Source organism: Cryptomeria japonica, chromosome 4, assembly GCF_030272615.1.
Source record: "Cryptomeria japonica chromosome 4, Sugi_1.0, whole genome shotgun sequence".
NCBI lineage: Eukaryota > Viridiplantae > Streptophyta > Pinopsida > Cupressales > Cupressaceae > Cryptomeria > Cryptomeria japonica.
In genome coordinates this window covers 725,838,753-725,853,143 of record NC_081408.1, presented here as the reverse complement: position 1 = coordinate 725,853,143, position 14,391 = coordinate 725,838,753, and positions in this window count along the sequence as shown.

Genomic DNA, 14,391 nt, shown 5'->3' with positions numbered 1-14,391 from the left:
AGAACTAAGAAAATTATTGAAAGTGCTAATGTGAAGGTAGATGATCTATCTAGAAAGTCAAAAGGTACCAGTAGATCTGAGCATGAAAAAGATGATAATGAGGAAAAACTTGTAATCATTGAACCAAAAGCACAAAACAATGAAGAACCGGCAATTGCAGAATTAGGTTCTCAACCGGTAAGAAATGATAGTGAGGAAGAAAATTTAGAACCTGATGTAGAAGATGCAAAACTAGCACAGTAAATACCTAGATATGTTAAATTAAACCATTCACAAGAGAAAATAATTGGTCATAAGAATGCAGGTGTGCAAACTAGGAGAAAGATCTGAGAGAACTCATGTTTCATATCTACAATTGAACCCAAGTCTGTTAAGGAAACACTAAAAGATGTTGGTTGGGTGAATGCAATGAATGAAGAATTAGATCAAATTGAGAAGAATCAAACATGGTCACTTGTTCCTAGACTGGAGGATAAGAATGTAATTGGAACAAAATGGGTCTTTAGGAATAAATTGGATGAAGAAGGATGGATTGTAATAAACAAGGTGAGGTTAGTCTGCAAAGGGTATGCACAAGGAAGAAGGTAAGGACTATGGTGAAACATTTGCACCAGTTGCTAGATTGGAAGGAATAAGGATGGTACTGAAATTTACTACTTATAAGGGATTCAAATTCTATCAAATGGATGTCAAATCAGCCGCTCTGAAGGGGATTCTAGAAGAAGAAGTCTATATTGAACAACCAAATGGATTTTCCTTGACTGATGATAAAGACATGGTGTGTAAAGTGCATAAAGCTTTAGATGGTCTTAAGAAAGGTCTGAGAGAATGGTATGAGAGATTACATGCACATTTGATTAAGATTGGATTCCAACATACTAGTGAGGACAATAACATTTATCTGAAAACTAATGGAGACAAGATGCTGATAGCAGAAGTGTTTGTAGATGACATAATTTTTGGTGGAAATGATGATGTGTATGAATTTCACTGATATAATAAAAAAGGAATTTGAAATGTCTCTAATCGGTGAAATAAATTTCTTTATTGGCTTCTAGGTCCAGCAACTAGATGGTGGTATCTTTATTTGTCAAACCAAGTATATCAAAGAGGTGTTGAAGATATTTGGTATGGAAGACTGTAAACTGGTAAGAACATCAATGGTAACAGGCTGCAAGTTATCAAAGGAAGATGATTCCCCTGAGGTTAGTGAAAAAGAGTACAAATCTATGATTGGCAAGCTACACTATGTTGTTCATAGCAGACCGGGCATTGCTCATATTGTTGGATTAATTGCTAGATTTCAAAAAGAGCCTAAAGAGAGTCACATGGTGGCTGTGAAGAGAATTTTTTGGTATCTCAAAGGCATAGTAGATTATGGTTTATGGTATCCCTATAAAGGAAATTTTACTTTGGATGTCTTTAGTGATGCTAATTGGGCAAGTAATGTGGATGATTGGAAAAGCACAACCAGTGGAGATTTTCTACTTGGTGTAAGATTAGTGGCATGGACCACCAAGAAATAAACTTGTGTTTCACAATCTATAGCTAAAGAGAATATAGTTGCATCCATGAATTGCACAGAGGCAATCTGGATGAGACATGTGCTAGAAGGATTCAAGATAGATATGTCTGAACGAGTGACTATCTATTGTGATAATACAAGTGCAATCAACATTTTTAAGAATCCTATACTTCATGCTAGAACCAAGCACATTGAATTAAAGTATCATTTCCTAAGGGAAAGAGCTCAAGAAAAAGAGGCGAAGATGGAATATGTGAATAGTAAAGATTAGTTAGCTGATATCTTTACTAAGCCCTTACCAAAGGCTACCTTTGAGTTTTGTAGAGGTAATCTAGGGGCTAGACACCTACACCAGAAGAACTAGAATACTAGAAATGCATCAATCATATTGATTTCATGTTTATCTTTCACTAAGGATTGATGAAAGTACAGGCTACTCCTTTGGGGGAGTAAGTCTGATGTATAGCTCTGATTTAATGCTCTGATATAATTTACTGATATAAGAGGCAGCAATAGAATTCAAGACAAGTGATGCATTTATACCTTTAGCATTGCTATCAAAGGGGGAGAAGAAAAGAAAATCATATATGAGAAAGAGAAGAGAGATTAGATTGAGAGAAGCATTGGCTAAGGGGCATAAGACAAAATATGGAGAATCGACAGATGATGTGCAACTGAGTTGCAGATGTTGATGTTATTCTAATTGTATATCTAATTGGTGTTGCCATCGATTCCAAAGGGGGAGAATGTTGGCATTTGGCATAACTGATGTAGATGAGATGATGCGGGTGATGTAGTTGAAGGATAATGACTAAACCGGTAGAGGATAGAAGAATAAGATTTTGTGGTTAGATGACATGATCAGTTATTTGTGTTGTCCTTGATGGCAACTGATGTGAAATGATGTTTGATGATGATCACTGATGTTTTCTGATGTTTGGTCTACCATCTAAGTGATTTGGTTTACCAGAGATAGGGTTTATCAGGAGAGAACTAAAGTCTATGAAATAAGACTTTAATCGGTAAAAGTGAAATGTTTTTCTTGAATTGGGGGATTGATAATGATTGGTGATTTAAGGTTTGAATAATGAACTTTTATCATGGAAAGGAGTATCTGACTAGAACCACATCTTGTGATGATTACCGGAAGACATGTTTCAAATTTTTGATGAAGTTTTGTTAATGTTTTAGTAGGGTTTAAGGACTGGGGAAAATATCATCAAATCGGTAATGATTTTTGTTATGGCAGTGATCGACGGTAAGTCTACATGAAGAAAGTAGCATGGTACAATCCACGTGAAAATATTTGAATGCTTTTTTGCCACTAATTAAGCAAAAATTTCATGGGAATCTGCAAAACACTTAGTAGAGTGTTTTAAGGTTTGACTTTGGTACAAAACAGATTTTTGTGATGAGTTACGATCAACCAATGATTGATATTGCATTGTAATTTGATATAATGATCTATATGATTGATATGAGATGATCTCTTATGATCTGTATTGTAATTTATGATATAATTTAGGGTTTAGTGGTCGACCTAGTTGAGATGGCTATTTATGTTGACATAGTTGATGTTCATTATGTCGGTGGCCAGAGAGAATGTGTTGAGCCATCCAAATGAAATGTGAGATCTGCCTAAGAGTTGCAGAGTGTTGAGCATAACTAGATCTGATTTAGCAAGAAGAGAAGTGCAAGTAACAAATCATTTTCTTATTGTTGTTCCCTAGTAGTTGCAGCAAGTTAAATCCCTTAACTAGGTAGGTCCTAACAAGCCTTAAACATTTAAGTCCACTAACAAGACACTCTCAAAAGAGTGTTAAGTCCTGTCACAAGGTTGATCCTTACACGTCATCAAGCTCCTAATGGGACTGTTCAACAAATCCCTTAATTGGGTGACTCCTAATAGGTTCTTCTCCTTACAGGCCACATTGTAAGCTCCTAATAGCTCTAAGCTCTGAACATGGCGTACTTAAAAAGAGTACAAATAATTGTGGGTACCAACTCCCACCATGGTTTTTCCCATTTGGGCTTCCATGTCAAAAACTTATGGTGTTCATGCGTGGAATGTTTTTCAGGTGATGTTCTTGTTTATGTTTCATTTCATGCATTATTTATTAGACATCAGTTGTGTTGTTTTATCAGAAGTTTATGAGAGGTTACTGGTACTAATAAGAAGTTGTTAGAGAAAATATGTGATCAAATTCATATGATTGCTTAAGTGGTGAAATTATTGATATTTGTGATAAATAATTTGATAAATGTGTTAAGCAAATTTGATCAAGAGGTTGTTAGATTTGATTAAAGAAGTTGAGATATTTGTTAAATGATGTTAGATCTGATATAAGTTTGGTTTTGAATTTAAGTTTCAATTTGTCTAAATTCTAATTCACCCCCCTCTCAATATTAATTAGATCCTCATGGGATTAACATGGTGGACATCACTCAATGTTAGACAACATACCTCTACCTATAGCCCTTACTCACAGTAGGCCATATGCATTCAAAAAGATCAAACACCAACAAGAAAGAACAAACTGAAACCACCTTCATACCATGTCATTTCACATCCCTCTTGACATTTTTCATGCATTGGAAGTGGTCTACAAACTTCCAATATCCTTGTAGCCCTAGTTTTTGAGTTTCTGCAGACTAACTCAAAAACTTCCCAAATCACTTGGCAAAAAAAATGCATATTTGGATACCCTTTTGGACCCCTTATAACATATGTTAGATTTATATGGGAGTCCTTTGTACCAACTATGTTTAACACTACCTATCCTAATTGGTCAAGAGCCCCAATTAGGCCTATTTTACAAAGTAATCCCTCTAGAATGGACTCATAGAAACTTCAAAAGCATTTGGACACTCAAAAAATGTGTCAAAAATAAGGATTCCACAAAATTTTTGGGTCTTCACTCAACTAGTTTCCCACAAACCAATTTTGCCCTCTTCAATTTCTTGCCATTACACAATGTCAAGCATTTTAGTGCACTTTTCTCTCTCCTCCACTCACGACCACCTCTATCAACCCTACCATGCTATGATACACCTATTGACCCAAAATCACCTTGAGTTTGAGGAATTTTCACTCTTGGGAATGTTAGGAACCAACCATGTCTTGTGAAACCCTAGGTAGGGTTTTTTCAGAACTCGGAACTGAAGAAATTCAATCTCCTCACTCCAAACTCTATTTCAACTCTCGCAACCACTTGGATATTTTAGATATAATAATATTTCATAAATCGAAACACATTATATGGATTCACCAATCAGAAACAATAATGAAACAAAGAGAATATATTCCTGCAATAAAGATGGCTTCTCATTCATCAAATCTTTATCAATCATACAAGTTCATCCTCAAAGGTTTTTATATGAAACATCCAATGTCTCCTAATTTCCACAACTAAAACTTGAATCATAGGACCATTGGAGACCAATGAACCACAAAATTTGTCATGACAATTTGACAACAATGTACAACTTTGCACTCTTGGCCTTACAATCAACCAATCCAACACAAAACCATTACATAGGAGTCAAATATGCCCATCTAACACAAATGACATCTTTCAAGACTCATCTTGGTCTATTTGAACAAGTGTGACTAAGGTTGACCCCCTAGATCCTAGTACATGATTGAATAAACAAGATGGCCATAAAGCCTTACAAACAAGATATTGTTCTACTTGGATCTTGAGATCCTTATTACATTAAATACAAGAAAGATTAAATTGATCATGTATTGGACTCATTATGTCCACTTGGTGCCCTTACACCATAATCCCTGGGTGAACCATTCTCAATTCCACTTGAGAAGAGATCTTCAAGCCTACAAACAAACTTTAGAATATCATGTGCATCCAACCAGTTTGTATCTAGCTCTGGCAAGCCATGCCACTTGACCAAATACTACTTGTAAACTTGAATCCTAGTCTTTTTCACCACTTTTATATCTATGATATTTTTAGGCTTCAAAGGTGGATTGGATGTAAGATCCTTGAGCCACTCATCACCTTCTATAGCTTCTTAACTTGTCACAATACCTGCAACAACATCATTATTGTAAAGAGTTAGATCTAAAACATTGAAAAATGGGTGAGAGGCCAATATCTTGTGGTAATTTCACTTCATAGCCATTGGAGCCAAAATCCTTAAGGATCATGCATGGTCCTATCTTCCTCCTCATCAACTTAGTGTTTCTACCCTTGAGTAGCCTCTTCTTTTTCAAATGCACCCATACCATATCACCACCTGAAAGTGTACTTCCCTTCTCTTTTTATCTACATGTTCCTTGTACTTGTCTGTAGTATTTTGTAATATTGTTGTAGCATCCTAAAATTGCGACACTTGCAATTTCGACTGCATTTCGGTCTTCATGATGGCAACGCAACATGCAACCTGAATGGAGACCCCGAAACTTGCTCACGACACCAAAAACTGCATTTTTCAAGCACCATTGGCCTGAACCTCCTTGCACCCCGCTGTCCCGGAGTGGGACAAGAGCGCCCAGCGCCCTGGTCCCCAGGTGCATGGCGCCCAACGCCCTGGTCCCTGGGTCCTATTTTGGGCCTGGTCTCCTAAGTGGTATCGGGTCTTTTTGTTTGCAATTTGGAAATTATTGTTTCCTAGTCGGCCTAAGGTCGGGAAAATCAGTCTATCAGCCCTAATTGACAAGTATATAAACTACATCTTCCTCTCTCATTTGGATGGATGGAAAAAAGGAGAAAGCAAGATTCAAACATTCAAGCATTCAAGCATTCAAGCATTCAAGCATTCAAGCAATTGATCATTTCAAGTCTCCATTCAAGGCTAAGTGTTGCATTCAAGTCAAGGATTCAACCATTGAAGAGGAGATCACATGCTACATACTACATACAACAATATACAACATCTAAACCTTCGCACATAAGGATACAAACATCCTTAGAACAAGGTATTAATACTTGTTTTACATTACAGTCATTTACATTTACAGCACTTGCTCATTTCTTGGTTAATTCCAAAACTGGGGTTTGACCTAAAGGCAAACCCCTAATCCCTAACCCCCCAATCGTCTTCACTTTTCTGTGTGTAGGTTGCAGGTACATAGCTGAAATTCAAGATCTGGAATCCTTGTGCAGAGACGAACAGATCCCACTTCGTTTCGCGGATTTTTCGGAGGACCGTGGCGTCGGGCGCCATCATCCTAACAACTTTTGCTCAAATTTGTAGGATAGCGCCATATCAACATTCTACTGCTAATTCCAGGTCCGCAGCTTCATCCTATAACCCGAACTCAGTTTATAAGCGAATCTTTGTCACTTTCTATGCATTCCTAGCTTATTTTTCTTAACAACATTCTTTACAAAAGAGGGTAGCCTTGCTTTTCTAACCCTTGAAATTCATTTAGCATCCAATCCTACATTGTGTGGGATTGGATCTTATGAGTTTCAACCCCTCTTTTGAATGTAAAGTCTCCCTCCTAAGTGAAAAACCATCGAATCCTAGCGAACCTCCCTTCTCTCTCCTCGGAGTTGGAAGAGGGGAGACCAACTAGGGTTCAATCGCGATTTTTTCCGCTTTACATTTTGGTGAACTCGACGTGAACATCCTTTCTGATTTTTCATGCTTAGATCTGAAAAAATTGATTACATTTCCATGTTTGATCTTTTGCAAAATTTTAGAGGTGATTGCATAAAAACCCTAAATTTTCTTTTTAAAAAATTGGACTTGTGAAATGCTTAATTGTTAATGCTTGTTTCAGATCTGCCCTTCTATTACAAATTATCAATTCATATTTGTGCTTTAATTTTGAAAATTAAGTGGTTAAATGTCAAAACCCTAATTTTTGAAACCCTCTTAATTCAATCTTTGTCCGACAATTTCACTGATCAAAACATCTCCAAATCAGCTGTAACTTTGGATTCTGCAATAAAATCACAATATCTTTCATCCCTGAAAATTTGGAAAAAAGTTGCGAGGACCGTGTTGCACTCCGAGCGCCATCGTCCCCGACATTTTTTCTGAAATTTCGGGAGCGAGATCTTGCTGTATTTTCCTGCTAAAACCCAGAATTTTCAGAATTTTGGCTGCTTTTATCAATTATAACACTTTCAAATTTACAGTCAAAGTTGGTCTTGTGATTGTTTGGTCTAGGGCTCCTAATCATTCAAAAATTATCGAAATTGAAATTTTGTGTCAAAATTGTGTTCTTACTGTCCTAAATCTGAAAAGTGTATTTGCATTCATTCGAAATTTCAGTGCTTTATTCAAATTCTTGCATTTTGTGACTTTTGAAATTAAGTGCTTAATTACAACAACTTTGATTTCCGCTTTCAAAATTGAATTTTGCATGAAATTGAGTCAATTTTTAAATTTCAAAATTTGCATTGCTTTTGAAATTCCCTCTAAAATCATAAAATTCAAAATTTCAGTTTCCCTCTCTTTTTCAAAATTCAAATTTTGCATTTTTCGACAATCTTGGTGGGGTTCAATTTTGAGATTGCAACTTTAATTTGGCCTATCTACAGATCGTAAAATCCCTCAATTTTTTCAGATTAGCTCTAAAATCATCATACCTTTCATCCCTGCAAATTTCAAAAAAAGTTGCAAGGACCGTGTTGCACTCCGAGCGCCACGGTCCCGAACATTTTTTCCGAAATTTCGGGAGACTGTCGTGATTGCATTTAACAGCTTAAATCTGGAAGATTGGCTGGTTTTACTGAAAATTGCTACCTCTAAAATCAAAATCTTTTCTCTCTCTCTAGTGCATGAGTTTTACAACATCAAGCCCTACTTACACTATTCCCGTTAGATGAAGCCGTAGAATTAAGTCTTTCTGAGGTTTAACTACCGAGGAGATGGAACCTAATTTGAATAGCCTTTTTAACGAGGACATGGGTAATTCCTCTAATCCTCCGAATGATGAAGAAGCTCTCCATGAGGTTTCTGTTGAACAACTTTCGAAATTGGATAACCAATTTGACTATTTTCACCAATGGATGTCTCATGAATATCCCGATAGTCAAGCTCTTCCTTTAATTGAGGGTTTAAAACGTATGCTTCAAAGTGATAAGAATGGAATTGATGTTTTGCGTGGTATTTCACACATTGTGAATTCGAACGTGATGCCTATGAAGAGTTGTGCCGAATCTTTAGCTTATACACAACCTCCTACACAAGACAATCATTCTATTCCTTTGACAACTCCTATTGCTAGCATACCTACCTTTACATCAAACATCATGGCTACTTCTATACAAGACATTCCTCCTGTGATTACTAGTCATGGGGGCAATCCTCCCTCTTCAATTAATCCTCTTCCTTCATTTAATCCGATTTCTTCATACATTCCTTCAATGAGTGTTCCTATTACATCTTCACAAATGAACATGACGCAAGGGGGCAATTCATTTAACCATTCCATTCCTCCTTGTAGTGTTCCTCCTATCCAATCATCCCCTATGGTTGACTATCATAGGGTCCCAACACCTTACTCTCTGCCTTCTTTCAATAACATAACACCTCCATCTCAATCTAACACATCTAATATGAATTCTTCAACTGAAGCTACCATTAATAATCTTGCACAAACTGTCTCTTCTTTACAGCAACAAATTGCCTCTATGAATCAATCTAAGTTTAGTGTGCCCACATTTGATGTTGCGAGCCCACTTTCTCTTGACATTGTTTGAGCTATTCCCCCTAAACATGTTGAAATCCCGCATTTGGAGCTCTATAATGGTAAAGGAGATCCTTTAACACATGTTAAGACTTTTCAAACAATTTGTACTGATTTTGCTTATGACCCAAGGTTGCTTGCGAAACTATTTACTAGAACATTAAGAGACAAAGCCCTACAATGGTATTGCTCGTTGCCTTCTTATTCTATTACTTCTTTCAAACAACTTGCAAATGCTTTTATTCAACAATTTCAAAACAATATGAGTCCTAAAGTTACTTTGATTGACTTAATGCATTGTAAACAAGGTGTTAAAGAAAAAGTGACTGATTTCATTGGTAGATATAAGCATTTGTATGCTCAAATTTCTTTTCCAGTGCCTGATAATGATATTCAAAGAATCTTTATTTCTAACTTGCAAAAAGATATTCGAGACAAACTTCTGTTTTCTGAGTTTACTTCTTTCCAACAGTTGTGTGCCACTCCTCACAATTATCAACTGACTATGAGTCAAATGGAACAATCACATCCTATGGCTCCGAGTGATAAGGGTGATAGCAGTCAACAACCATTTGGGAAGATTAAACCGAACAAAGATTCCATCAAATTCAATGAAAACATCATCAACAACAATGTGAATGCAGCATCAGGTGTGCCTCCTATTTCTAAATTTTTCAAGAAAGAAAGAAAGTATACTCCTTTGAATGAATCATTGCATGGTATTATGAATAAGTTATTGGAACAAAATGTGCTTACTCTTCCTCCTGTATGACAAATTGATCCTGCAAAGATTACTTCACCTTATTTTGATCATAAAGCTTTTTGTCATTTTCATCGTCAGCCTGGTCATGATACTGAAAAATGTTTTTCTTTAAAGGGTAAAATTCAGGATTTGATTGATAATAATACTATTTCTGTTTCTAGAGTGAATGATAAAGGCAACACATCTGTAGCTCCTCCTAACCAAAATCTTCAAATTTTTACTGATCCATTACCTTCTCATACCTCTAATGCGATTGAGGCTAATGATTCCTCTTTCTCATCTGATGGTCTTGTGTCTATGACTCCGAATGTGATTAACTTTGTAGAGCAGCAAGAAATCCCTAAAGAACCTTCCATCACATTTGACTCTAGTGAAACCATTAGGGCACCTGATGGTCCTTTATACATAGTTGCAAAAGTCAAGAATACACCTTGCCATGGAGTGCTTATTGATCCTTCGTGCATGGTTAATGTTATTACTAAAGAATTTCTTTTTACTTTGCAATTGAATCAAGTGATTTATGACAAAACAGATGTGGTTGTGAAATTATTTGATGCCTTTTCTTCTCCTGCAATTGGTTCTATTACATTGCCTATTGAGGTCCATAACAAATCCCTTGATGTGAACTTTGCTATTATTCCATCTTCCGAACAATTTCGTGTGAAGCTTGGCTATCCTTGGCTATCTTCCATGAAAGCTATTGCTTCTCCTATACATAAGTGTTTGAAATTTCCCCATAATGGTGAAGTTGTTACTGTCAATCATAGTCTCTTTAAACCAGCTGAAAGAACCTCTAGTGTTCGTATTGATTACTTTTGGCCTAAACAATTCCAATCTCTTCCTCCGCGAAGTGATCATCTTTTCAAATCTTATCAAAAGTGGAAAACAGATATGATCCTATCTTTAAGTGAACCTAGAACACCTAAACTTGACATTCCTATCATTCTTGAGAAGGAAGTTCTTCCTTTGAAAGATAAAACTAATATCTTTCCTCAAGAAGATTCCCAACCCATCCCCATGGATGTGACTATGTCTATGCCTGATAAATCTTCTAAAAGCAGACCTATACCTCCTCGTCATGATGGACTTGGTCTTCTTCCTAAACCAAAAATTCCTCCTTTATATGGAGCAGTTCCTCCTCCTGCCTTTTATAGAGAGAAGAGACCTTCTTCTTCTCCTATTATCCAGCCTAAGAGACCACAACCTAAACACCCAAGTGATAAGGATGAGAACATTCCTCCTCCTCTATCTTCTCCACTTCCTACTAAGACTAGACGTAATCATTCTGCACGTGAATGCCGACGAAAGCGTCATCTTAGGGCTCAAGCAGCCGCTTCTCAAAATTTACAATCTCCAAAAACACCTTCAACAAGCATTATTCCATTTTCTCCTCAACCGGATATTGAGCCTAAATCTCCTAAACATAAGATGCATGATGGTCTTGATCCTGTGCGAGTTAAAGATCCTATTTTTATAAATCTTGATGATGAAAATGTTATTTATGATGAAAATGTTACTCCGCTTGCTTCTGATAGTGAATATGAACTTGTTGATGTTGATAACCATTTATCTAATGAATTTTCTAAAGCACTTATCCTAGCTCCTAGACAAGAACAATGTGGCTTGGAACATGAACATAGCCCTTGTTTGGATCTTGTGATAGCTCCATCTGCTGTGTTGGATGTTCCTCCTCTAGCGTGTTCCCTGCCTTCCCAAAACATTGATCAGCAAGATCGGGGGGTAGATGACGTGCTAGACTAGTTACATGAGCATAGCAGATTCTCTCCCCCTCTCTTTTGTTACTTCTTCTATATGTTATTCTCATTCTTCTATTTGTCTTCCTTAGTGTTGTCTACTTGAGGACGATGCAAAGCATTGAGATCTCTTTGGTCTCTCTCATGTTGACTCAAAAGACACATGTGTTCCCTTCTTCTAGGTGACCTTCCTTGATTGGGGAATGAAGAACAATTATGCATACATACATATGATATACATGACTTATCATACAGCATACTGACCCCGAGGAAAGTGAAGTCACCTCGTGCTTTGTGTTTGTGTCTATTATCCTTGGGTTTATCTCACACTTGGGGGCTAAATCTTTGTGATAACATGCTCCTTTCCCTTCTCATTTCTTATGTGTATCACTACGTTAAAACAATCACCCCCGTTGAGGCATGTGCGATCGCTTTAACATAGGGGGGCATACACCCTGTCTATCCTTTCGAGATACTTGAAAATTTCTTGACGAACGTAGCTTTGCCTTGAAAATTTTTGGTATTTCTTTTGCATGACTCATAGTGAGGGAACCTTACTACTGACAGTCATGGTTCTCCCTCGTGATCTTCCCTTTTACTTTGTCAATCGAAGTCGTAAGATCCTTAGTCCACTGGGGGCTTGGTGTGTCTTGCCTCCTTGACGTGGTGAAAGTCTTTCAATGTTGTTTCCTTGTACTTTACTGGAAGTATGAACACACATACTCCCGCTAAAGTGGGGGCTAAATGTAGCATCCTAAAATTGCGACACTTGCAATTTCGACTGCATTTCGGTCTTCACGATGGCGACGCAACATGCAACCTGAATGGAGACCCCGAAACTTGCTCACGACACCAAAAACTGCATTTTTCAAGCACCATTGGCCTGCACCTCCCAGCGCCCTGGTCCCTAGGTCCTATTTTGGGCCCGGTCTCCTAAGTGGTATCGGGTCTTTTTGTTTGCAATTTGGAAATTATTGTTTCCTGGTCGGCCTAAGGTCGGGAAAATCAGTCTATCAGCCCTAATTGACAAGTATATAAACTACATCTTCCTCTCTCATTTGGATGGATGGAAAAAAGGCGAAAGCAAGATTCAAACATTCAAGCATTCAAGCATTCAAGCATTCAAGCAATTGATCATTTCAAGTCTCCATTGAAGGCTAAGTGTTGCATTCAAGTCAAGGATTCAACCATTGAAGAGGAGATCACATGCTACATACTACATACAACAACATACAACATCTAAACCTTCGCACATAAGGATACAAACATCCTTAGAACAAGGTATTAGTACTTGTTTTACATTACAGTCATTTACATTTACAACACTTGCTCATTTCTTGGTTAATTCCAAAACTGGGGTTTGACCTAAAGGCAAACCCCTAATCCCTAACCCCCCAATCATCTTCGATTTTCTGTGTGTAGGTTGCAGGTACGCGGCTGAAATTGAAGATCTGGAATCCTTGTGCAGAGACGAATAGATCCCACTTCGTTTCGCGGATTTTTCGGAGGACCGTGGCGCTGGGTGCCATCATCCCGACAACTTTTGCTCAAATTTGTAGGACAGCACCGTATCAACATTCTACTGCTAATTCCAGGTCCGCAGCTTCATCCTATAACCCGAACTCAGTTTATAAGCGAATCTTTGTCACTTTCTATGCATTCCTAGCTTATTTTTCTTAACAACATTCTTTACAAAAGAGGGTAGCCTTGCTTTTCTAACCCTTGAAATTCATTTAGCATCCAATCCTACATTGTGTGGGATTGGATCTTATGAGTTTCAACCCCTCTTTTGAATGTAAAGTCTCCCTCCTAAGTGAAAAACCATCGAATCCTAGCGAACCTCCCTTCTCTCTCCTCGGAGTTGGAAGAGGGGAGACCAACTAGGGTTCGATCGTGATTTTTTCCGCTTTACAATTGTCTTGACCCGCTCATGTACATCTTTAATGGCCTCAGAAAAGTTCTCTTATGCACTATAGATGACCTCCTTGGGCAACTCTCTCAACTCTAAAACACCCCTTGGATTGATGCGATAAACAATTTGGAAAGGACTTTTCCCTATGCTTCTATTCACTAATTCATTGTAGGCAAATTCTTCTTATGGAAGGACCAAATCCCAAGATTGACCATGACGCTTTGTGAGACACCTCAATAAGTTCCCTAGTGACCTATTAACCACTTCAATTTGTCGATCTAAATGGGGATGGTAGGAAGAAGTGAAAGACAAACTTGTTCACAACTTCTTCCAAAGAGTCCTCCAAACATGACCTACAAATTTGACATCTCTATCAAACACAATTCTTAAGGGAAGTCCATGAATCATAACACTTCTTTGAAGAAGATCCCCACAATGTGAGAAGCATCATTGGTACTCTTACAAGGTAAGAAATGAGCCATTTTACTAAATCTATCCATACCAACAAAAACATTGTCATATCCCCATTTGGTTCTAGGTAACCCCATTATAAAGTCGATGCTTATGCTCTCCCAAGGTCTATTGGGTATAGGTAGGGGTTGCTAAAGTCTTGCATTTGTGTCCACTCCTTTAGCCTTTTGACATACAACACAACATTACACAAACCTTCTAACATAAGACTGCATTTTTGGCCAGAAGTAGTGTCTCCTGACCTACTCTAGGGTTTTATCTAACCCAAAGTGACCACTCATACTCTCACTATTCTTTTCC